This window comes from Chiloscyllium plagiosum, chromosome 27 (genome assembly GCF_004010195.1).
Source record: "Chiloscyllium plagiosum isolate BGI_BamShark_2017 chromosome 27, ASM401019v2, whole genome shotgun sequence".
Classification (NCBI taxonomy): domain Eukaryota; kingdom Metazoa; phylum Chordata; class Chondrichthyes; order Orectolobiformes; family Hemiscylliidae; genus Chiloscyllium; species Chiloscyllium plagiosum.
Window position 1 is genome coordinate 3,741,498 of NC_057736.1, and position 9,630 is coordinate 3,751,127.

The following is a 9,630-nucleotide window of genomic DNA, read 5'->3' on the forward strand; positions in this document are numbered from 1 at the left end:
ACAAAAATAGAATGGCAATTTTCTCAGTCAGCTTTTACACAAATTGGATGTCCTTTAGCTACCCTTGTGAATTTTTAAAATGAACACCTTTAAGTGTAAGCAAAGACATTCACAGGAAATGCACACTTTCTAATGGAAGCGCAATGATATTTGCAGGCAAATGTCATGTGATCAACTGTCATGCTTTCAAATACCATGTGATCCAGTCCCAGGCCCAACCCTCCAAACAGACATCCAGCCAGCACTGGCAATCCTGGATAAAGGGGGAAACCATTGTAAAAGTGTTCACAACCCCCAAGCATTGGTCATGCAAGGCCTCCTTGTGAACTGAACTGAGGAATATTGCATTCAAACAAGATCATCCGCAGAAACCTTCATCAAAAGGACATTGAGGGAATGTCTCTAAGATCTGACAGAGATAGATGGATGCCAGTTGTTAAACCCTGGACTGTGGGACCAAGAAAAATGAGTAACCTATTCAGATATTCCAGGTTTTCTATCATTCGATAAGATGATATCTGATCTGGTCAATTCCAGTTTCTGTTTGGCCCGATACCCTTGGACTTCCTTTGTCCATCCAGGTTCTAACTCTGCCTTAAATAAGTTCAATGACACAGTCGCCACTGCGTTCTGTGGAAGAGAGTTCTGCAGACGAACAACAGTCTGAGTGAAATAAATCCTGCCTCATCTCCATCTTAAAAGAGAGACTTGTCATTCTTTAGTAAAAATGGAAATTGCTGGAGAAACACACCTGGTTTGCAGCATCTTTGATGAGAAAATAGAGTTAATGTTTCAACTTCAGTGATCCTTCTTCAGAACTGAAATTAGCCAGAAAAATGTGGTGTATGTGCTGATGAAGGGGGTTTGGTGGAGAGGGGTTTGTGCAGGACCAAAATGCAGAGATACATGGAGACGGAGCCCAGAGAGAAGGAAAGAAAGTTAGGCAAAGGGATGGATGATAGTATGTGAAGGGAGAAAGAAAAGCTGATAATGGGGACCATAAGTAGATCACGGAGTTATAGAGGAGGAGAAACTGAGGACTGCAGATGCTGGAGATCAGAGTCAAAAAGTGTGGTGCTGGAAAAGCACAGCTGGTCAGGCAGCTTCCGAGGAGCAGGAGAGTCGATGTTTCGGGCATAAGTCTTTTTTCAGGATTCCTGATGAAGTGCTTATGCCTGAAACATCAGTCCTCCTGCTCCTCGGATGCTGCCTGACCAGCTGTGCTTTTCTAGCGCCACACCTTTTGAAATAGAATCATAGAGCACGGAAACCGATCCTTCAGCCCACCTTGTCCATGTCAACCAGATTTCCCAAACTAAACTAGTCCCATTTTCCTGCGTTTGGCCCATATGCCTCTAAACCTTACCTATTCATGTGCCTGTCCAAATGTCTTTTAAATATTCTAACTGTACCTGTGTCCACCACTTCTTCTAGCAGTTCATTCTACACATGAATCACACTTTGTGTGAAAAGGTTGTCCCTCAGATCCCTTTGAAATCTCTCTCCTTTCACTTTTAAAACATGGCCTGTAGTTTTGAAATCCCTTTTGCTATTCACCTTAACTATGGCCTTAATTATCATATTATGCATTGGCTGTACTGAAAGTTGCCCATGTCATGACAGGGCCTGGGGTGTGAGGGCGTGTAAAGGACATTATCGAACGTGTTATAGTGTCCTAGAGACTGCAGGGTCACGGAGCGGAAAATGAGATACAGTTTGGATTACAGGACATTTGGCCCAACAATAACCCACTCAGACCCATTTCCCTCTGACTAATACACTTAATAAGGACAATTTAGCATGGCCAATTCACCTGGCCTGCATGTCTTTGGACTGGGGGAGGAAACCCACACAGACACAGGGAGAATGCGCAGATTCTACACAGACAGTCACCCAAGGCAGGAATCAAACCTGGGTCCATAGCGCTGTGAGGCAGCAGTGCTAACCATTGAACCACCATGCCGTCCTAGCCCCTGAGCTGCTCTAGTTCTTCCAGTTTGCACTGAATCTTGCAGGAGCACTGCAGCAGGTCCTAGTTGTACATCCTCCTGGTATCCGCCCAGTCAACTCCCCTCTGGGTTGTATACGCTTCAATGCAATCACCTCTCATTCTTCCAAACTGCAATGGGACTCCACCCAAACTGTTCAATCTTTCCTCATAAGATATGTCCTACAAACCATCACAAACCTTGCATATGTCCTTCATCACAGGGGTAAGCTGAGTGATTGGGCAAGCCATCGAGCTGATTAAAAATACAAGGCCCTATCTCATTGCTCCCTTATCATGCATGCGGACAGATTTGCTCACGTCCAATGGTATCCTCTTCTCCAGGGTTGCCTACACTGACCAGATGTATCTCTGGAAAGTTGATCACGTGACATTGGGTCACATGATATTTGAAAACATGACATTTCTAGCGATTGGAATTAGGACCAGGTGGAATTTGTTGGTTATGAGATCCCTAATTGGGATTCTTAATCGGGGCCAATCAGAGAGTCTTGGCTGACAGATAGATAGAAAAATAGGAGATTCAGAGAGTCTCCTCACTCTCTAAGGACGGACTCTGAACTGGCTGGTCAGAGTCAGTGTGCTGTCTACATCTAAATAAAGGGTGACTGGGTGACGGGATACCAGCCTGTTTGCAGTTTTTCAACATTTGTTCATGTGACATTAGCCTGTGAATCTCATTGAAGAGTTTGAATTTCCTGAGTGCCATAAAAGTATTTATTTAAAAAGGAATTCACAAAGATGGTTAAAGGACAGCTAAATTGGGTCAAAGCTGATTGTGAAAATTGCCAATCTGTTCTCATTATAAATGTCTTTTATACAGCTCTGCGTCTTCCTGGACACTTTGCCATGTTGCACTCTTGTATTATGCTGATCCCATGGTTACTCTGAATTTACTCTGTGCCTTGTTAGTTGAGTGCAGCTGCCACTTCTGGAGGCTAAGGCAATGCAGTGCAGGTGTTTGATCATGGCTGCAGAATCCGCATAAAAGCACATCATACATTGCTGGCACTGCCATTGCTCTTGGAAAGTCATTGTATGGCTGCAGACATTCTCTGACAGAAGAAAAATGTCTTGTGAGATGCGTCATTTTGTTTATTAGGTGTCTGCTTTCTCCTGCATTCTTTGTTACTGTTCCTCCTTCATTCTAACGGCATAACGAGATGACTATAAGGAATGCCAACCCTGCTACTTTAAAGCCCTCACTCCAGGTGAAACTACAGAGGAGAGGATAACTTTCCAATGATTGTAGATTCTTAGAAACAGGTTTTTAAAACAAAACAGGGCTGCGTGCTGGCAGAATGCCAAAAGCAAAGTGTAGCAGAGGGCCATGCCAATAAACCCCTCCTGAAATACCCCATAGGAACTCTTTACTTTTGCCTAATCCCGCAGCTGCTCAGAAATCCCTGATTCTAATCTAGTTCTGGTGCAAATGCAGAAAATGCGTGGTTTTAATTCTGTGCAGGAAAGCTGAAGGCTTCGGGAAGTCGTCACTGAATCAAATAGTTCAAGGCATGAATGATATATGGTTAGACTAGAGAAGATTAGGGGATATTCTCTTCCTGACAGGAAGAGGCTTCCCAGAGATGTTCAAAATTATGATTGATTTAGATTAAAGTTACCGAAGAGAAAATGTTTGCAAGACCAAAAATGAGAACAAAGATGTAAGGGGATTGGCAAAGGAGAAAGTGGGGCTTTTAAGCAATGCGTGTTGACATTTCCTCTAGGATGAATCCTGAATTAGGGGGAACTGTATTAAAATTAAGGACATGGAAGTGGAGAATTTTTATTCTCTTAGGGATCTGTGCAACTTTGCAATTCTTTGCTTCAGAAGACTCCGAAGGTGGGTTCATTCAATATTTTTAAGAGAGAGATAAATAGATGGTTGTTAGGCAAGGGAATCAAACATTGTTGGAGTTATAGGAGTTTGGAACACAAACAGATCAACAAGCTCTTAATGAATTTCAGATAAAAGGCGAGGCCCTGAATGGTCTACTTTGTACATTAGTTAAGTGATGAGCGTATGAGTGGTTAGAATGGTCTCCCCTGTGCTGTTCTGTTCACTAATTCATGATCAGCATCACTGATCCTTATTGCCATATTATGATGGGCCCATTTGGAATTCTGCAAGTCAAATTGCCAAATTGCTTTAAGAAGCTTGATGGTCAAGTTGTACTGGCACTGGAGGTTTGCTGGGTTGACTCTGGAGTTGAAAGGGTTGGCTTATGAGGAGAGATTGAGTAGACTGGTACCATACTCTTTGGAATTTAGAAGAATGTGGGGAGATCTTATACAAACATAAAATTATGAAGGGAATAGATAAGATATAAGCAGGGAAGTTGTTGGCACTGACAGGTGAAATTAGAACGGGGGTGGCGGGCGGGGGGGGGCGCATAGCCACACAAGATAGGGAAGCAGGTTTAGGACTGAGTTCAGGAGGAATGTTTTCTCACAAAGGATTGTGAATCTGTGGAATTCCCTGCCCAGTGAAGCAGTTGAGGCTACCTTGTTCAATGTTTTTAAGGCCACGATAGAATTTTAATTGTAAAGGAATTAAGGGTTATGGTAAGCAAGCGGGTAAATGGAGCTGAGTCGATGAAAAGATCAGCTATGATCTTATTGAATGGCAGAGCAGCTCGATGGGCTGGATGGTTTACTCTTGCTCCTGTTTCATATGTTCTTGTTGTAAGTTTGAAGCAAAAAAACAATTGAAAGAGTTCCACATGCTTCTGAAAAGAAACAAAATGATGCCTCTACCTTGTGCAGTAAAAATAACACATACACAAATTCAGGGCTTCTCTATCTGTCATACTATGAACATTTTTGTCTCATAATATGAACATTAGCATGACTTTGTTTCCAATGTTTTTTTTAATGGGGGAATGTATTCAATAAGCAGAATGTTGGTGGTATTATAGCTGCTGTGAGATTCTGCACACTTCCTGGCAAGTCCAATAAAGATTCCTCATGAGCCACATCATCATATTAGAGTGTCTCTTCAATGCACTGTCTGCATGGAATAGACTGAATGGGAAATGAGACTAGGCCACACTCATTGATGTAAAGAACATGTGACAACTGAACTCACAAATGCCAATCTTTTTATTCAGTGGATATGGATGTTGCTGGCTAGACTAGCATTCCTTCTGCATCCCCAAAGGGCAGGTAAGACTCGCCTACTTTGCTGTAGATCTGGATTCACATGCGGGCCAGCAGATTTCCTCCCTAAAGGGAGTTAGAGACCACATTGTTTTTGTGATAATGCTTACCATGAGATTAACATTTTAGTCAAGCCTTTTTTCCCTTGGATGAATTCAAGTTTCACTATTTGCCGTACAGGAGTTTGACCCCATGTTCTCAGGTCATCAGCCTAGTATTCAGGATTACTCGCCCAGAGACATTATCTCTACACCAACCCCTCCTGACGGACTGGCTCAGAGGTACCTAACAGGACTGAAAGAAGCGCACAAACAGACTCACACAAGGCTTAAGATATGTTTCAACTTGTACTGTTTTGGAAGATTATTTCTTTTCATTTAACACCTATACGAATAGTACAATATAACATTTGTATCCTGGTCTATTTATAGGCTGGTCTTGCAATCCATTGTCTTTAAGTAATCTATTCTGATCTGCATTTAAGACTGAAATGAAAGTAAGTAAAGTCCTTTAGATGTTCGAAGTCTGAAATAAAAGCACAAAATTTTTGGCAGCACATGTGAATAGAGAAACAGAATTAGCATTGTGCGCCCAATATAAACTCCTCTTCAGTTCTTTTTCTATTCCAAAGCAGAGTCATATTGGACTCAAATTGTCAATTCTGTTTCTCTCTCCACAGATGCTGCTGGATCTGCTGAGATTCTCCATCAATGTCTGTTTGTATTTCTGCTGTGAAGACTATTGGCTTCTCTCGTGTTTCAGCATGAAGTGATACCAATTAGACTCTGCTTTGGTTCCAAGGCTGCCTTATGTTACTGCTAAACATCACTTTTCCTTGGTCTGCATCACACCAAGAATTTAAGCCTGGAAGGAGTATAATTGAGAGCAGACAGTAGCATTGAAGAAAGTTGCCTGTGTGGAGATAGTTTTGCCTGTTATTGTAAAATAGAAAATAATTAATTGGACTACCTCTGATTTTTATGTGTTTTACCAAACTGGGAAATGTATCAAGTAGTTTGCCAACTCAATATTGTGTGTTTTATGCTTTCTCGCAAAGTCAAAGTTACCCACTTTATATTTTTACTGTTCAATATTCATAATTTATTTGAGCTGAGAAGGAATGAAGTTGTACTGTTTTGCAGAAAAGAGACCATTCGACTCATTGCAACAACAGTGGCTTTTGATGAGACCAATCAACATTTGTCACTCAAAACCATCCAGTGTTTGGATGAGGGTCTAGATTGTAGCCAAACTGTCTGCACAGAGCCACATCACAATAGGTGCTTATGTCATCCATGCAACAATTCTACAGGGCCCAGGCAGTGTAGCAAACAGGACACACAATAAAGACAAACTTGAAGGAACTTTGTGTATCCACTTAGAACAGTTCCTCAATTCTTCCCTTCAAGCTGTTTTAGACTTTGTTTTCTTTTTCTAATACTTACCACATCCCCTTCTAAACTGATTGTAGCTGACACTGTTCAGTTATTCTATGTGCCGACAACATTTGTGTAAAAAGAAAACAAAACCTGTCCCTTCACTCTTTTGGTCGTCATCATACATTTATCTCATTTGGTGATTGATTCCCTGACTGATAGAAATTGTCTTTTCTTATTTAGCCAATCAGAAGCCTTCACAATTTTGAGCAAATACTGGGTTCCCCAAGATTCCAGCTGCCTGTGAGTGTGCTCAGACAACAGCAGCCTAGGGTGGTGTGTCAGTGCTCTGTGAGGCTGGAATTTGTAAAGGATGAGGGTTAAGGAGGCAGCACCCAGCATGCCACCTATTAACTTGCTCTTCAGGCAATAGAAGAGTTTGCTAACAGGCTGGAGAGGAACAGAATTAAATTTTCATAGTTAATGAAGGGAAGAGAGAAAGACCTGAGACACATCTGTACACTGCTGTTAGGAGAGTAGTGGGAAGCCATTATTGATAAAAATTGTTCATTGAAAATATTGTAAAGAAGAGGATACTCAAACTGAGGTGCTGATAGAATTACATACCCTGTACAGCATAGAAAAGGCCATTTGGCCCAGCCAGTTCATGTTGGTATTTGTGTTCCATTTGAGCTGCCTCCCATCTTTCCTTGTCTGGATCTTCCATTCTATACCAAATCCTTGTTATTCACATGGAATAGGGGCATGAATCTTCCAAAGACAGACAAAGGAAAGCTCAGTTGCGCTGTAACGTACGTAATGAAAAGGACCACTCTGTCCTTGGAACATGTCAATTAGGGGGAAAAAAGTTGGGTCTGAATCCAGCTTCCTGAGTACACTGGTCTGCTGGTAGGGAATCTGCACATAATGAGGAGTGAGTGTTACCCTCTGTTCCCTTCTCCGTCACATACTAGTCTCGTTTCCTCTTAAATGCATCTATACTGCTACTTCAACTACTCCCTGTGGGAGTGACTTCCATCTCCAGCTAAATACATTTCTTCTGAATATCCCTACTGGATCAATGAATGGCTTCTAGTGATGCCCTTGTTATGAATACTAAATAAATTTCAGGGCTTCTGAATTTCCTTGAGATCGGAGGGACTTCAGTAACTTTGCATAAGAAACAGTCCGTGAAAATCACACCAAGAACATTTCTGGGCACACAACGGTTAAGAACATGCTGGTTTAGTATCTAATGTCAGTGCTTGTAGTGTTCAGCTTGAGCAGGTGAGGAGTGAGTGTTTGGACCTTTGCTCGGATCATGAGGCTGTTGTTCCTTCACTTTCCAGCCTACTCTATACCTTCAGGCAGCAGCAAGCCCCAGTACTGCTGCACTTTGCTGTTCTCAAATGCTGATCTGATTCCCTCATACTATCAACCCCTAATTAAGTAGCTGTCACAAAGCTGGCCCTTGTTTTCCAAAAGCTGCGCCTTTACTCAAGGGTACTGTGCCTTGGGGTACTCAAGGGGTGATAAAACAGTCCCGGCTCTGAATTGGCAGGGTTGGTACAGAGCTGTAAAGGGTTTTGGGAGGCCTTTTTGTTTATATGCAAACAGATGAGACTTTAGGCCAAAGCTTTCATGTTTTGCAAGTAACCTGCATAATGAAAAGGGAGTGGTCTGTCCTAGAAGCTGAATTCTTGTTGTTAGTCAGTTCAGTGGAGCAGTGGGCTGTGTGGAAACAGGCTGCTGGACTCTCTCTCCTTCTGCCCTTCTAACTTCGATCTGTAAGCCTTTGTTTAATTTTTGCTCTGTGTTTAAAGGGTTTGTTTATTGGGAATTTTGCATGTATTTTTTGGAACAGTATCATTGAGCCTAGTTTGAATAGACTGAGTTCTGTGGGTATTCTATATTCTGTTCTTTGTATTTCATTCTGTAATTTTGTGAACACATTTTTGTCTGTTTCAAAACCTGGTAGTCAACTTTGCTAACTTACTCTGGGTAATTTTCACTGTAGACTTCCTGAAACAAATAGCTAAGTTATGGTCTGGGCTGCCTGTTTAAGAATGTTTTGAATGATCTGGCCTAGTCCATAACATAGTGAATGCACCTCTGGCCAATTGAAGTCCTATTCACTGGAAGTCACATCACATGACAGACACTGGCATGGAGTTGGAGTCAGGATCCAGATCTTGACCCGGTATTAAGTTCCTGACTCCATACTACAACTTTGGGCCTAGATCTCATTTCAATCATACTGCTTTGGAATACTCAGCTTTAAAATAAAAATTAGCATATAATTTCACTTTATAGCACTGAGGTCTTGACCCTCACACGCAACAAGTATTCAGTTGGCGCAAAAATCCAGTGTTGATGAGTACACTCAGAGACGAGGATAATTCCCTTCACTTGAAGAATATTTACTCACATGTTGAAAAATGAGGTCTGTTATGGTAATATACCGATCAGAATTTCTCATAACAACAACACAGAGGGTGTGTATTAGCATTGGGTGCAGCTGCTGATTGGTTTTACACTTTGTTACTTTCTCTTGCTATCTCACAATCAGCTGGGAGACCAAGAGGATGTGGAACTTAGACCTCTCCCTGACTGGGGTTAATTCTGTTCAGAGATCATACCACAGCAGGGAGGCTGAGTGATATTACATTTCAATCACTATAATAGGAGCACCCAATGACTTGGCTGAAAATGGATGGGAGCTGTTGTGATGGAATTTAAGCTGGGCAGCCTTGAGAATTGAGCTGATAACGTTCAGTTCCAGAATGCTCTAATACCTGATCTTCTCACTTACTCACTGACAATGTAGTACTTTGTTAGGATAACTGGGAAGTTTTGCTTCCATTTTTAACTGCTATTTTCAGTATTCATGCTGTGATCTAAAGCTATACAGACTGACTCAAACACTAAAACTACACGGAAGGTAGTCAAGTGATAATAAACTAACAGGCTCCACTGGCAGGTTGTCGAAATAGTATTTTTATTTATTAAATCTGTAATTAATATATTAAAAATGTGATATTTTTACTTCCCAGTCTTTTACTGACTTGATAACTTCTTTTTCTCAAT